This window comes from Sinocyclocheilus grahami, unplaced genomic scaffold (genome assembly GCF_001515645.1).
Source record: "Sinocyclocheilus grahami isolate Dianchi unplaced genomic scaffold, SAMN03320097.WGS_v1.1 scaffold295.1, whole genome shotgun sequence".
Taxonomy (NCBI): domain Eukaryota; kingdom Metazoa; phylum Chordata; class Actinopteri; order Cypriniformes; family Cyprinidae; genus Sinocyclocheilus; species Sinocyclocheilus grahami.
Window position 1 is genome coordinate 845,926 of NW_015505474.1, and position 893 is coordinate 846,818.

Here is an 893-nt window from a genome sequence, read left to right on the forward strand (position 1 = left end):
GGCTACTAAAATAAAGAAGACTAAAATTGCTTTTATGAAAGGGAGGGGGGCCCAAACACAGGAATTTATGCTATCTCTGTTAGGGAAAAACGTTGACTCATTATTAGATATTAGATCATAGCAAGACCAACAGACCACAGATCCCATCTGTAAATCTGTGTGTCAAAGAAAAGATCTAAACCAGGTCTTTAAACTTCAGATGTCCGAATATTAACTGTCAGTGTGTTTATTACTGTTTCTCAGGTTTAGATTTTCAGTGCATTTTGAAAAAATATTTGCCTACTATATTTAGTCAATCTAAAACCAGTAGTCCTAATGACTGCGAAAAACAACCACACACCGGCTCTGTGAAAGACTCGTGAAGATGAAAAACCACTGGAGTATGGTAGGTTCATTTTCATTTTTGACTCTTTTATCGCTTGATGCGTTGTATGCTGATGTTATTTGCGCGATATAAAGCCAGGTTTAAGTTTCCGTAAGAATATCTCAGTTCCCTGAGTGGAGCTGTATGAACCGGTCTTTTCCTCCGGCCGCAGCGCGAGAGTCACAGAGGTACGCTAAAACACATCTATACACTTTTCTTTATCGTCTTGTATGAATTATTTTAATGTTACTTGCTCACTTTCCTAGTAAAGCTGTGCTAACCAGTATTTTCCTCCCGCAGTGCGCTGGCAGACCGGCGGGGAGACTCGTGAAGACGAAATAAAGCAGTAAGAGAACATTAAATTGTTAGGTCAACTTTAAAACACATGTAATCACCTTATTTGTTTTATACCAATGCTATCTGTAAGGTATAAATGCGTTTGGGTGAATAAATGTCTGTAAGAACATCGGATGGACTGTATTTGTGTCATTTTGTTAGGTTAATGCTTCAGCTACAGATGATGTGTTGC

General features: G+C 38.5%; 1 long non-coding RNA gene across 1 annotated transcript in view; it reads left to right on the plus strand.

Annotated features, from left to right (window-relative positions):
• Positions 1 to 717: 717 nt before the first annotated feature.
• The window catches only part of LOC107600968 (uncharacterized), a 16,382-nt gene continuing 16,206 nt past the window's right edge, over positions 718 to 893 (plus strand). Inside the window, exon 1 of the long non-coding RNA XR_001610865.1 lies at positions 718 to 728. This is a non-coding gene — a long non-coding RNA (uncharacterized lncRNA). The remainder of the gene's footprint in view (positions 729 to 893) is intronic.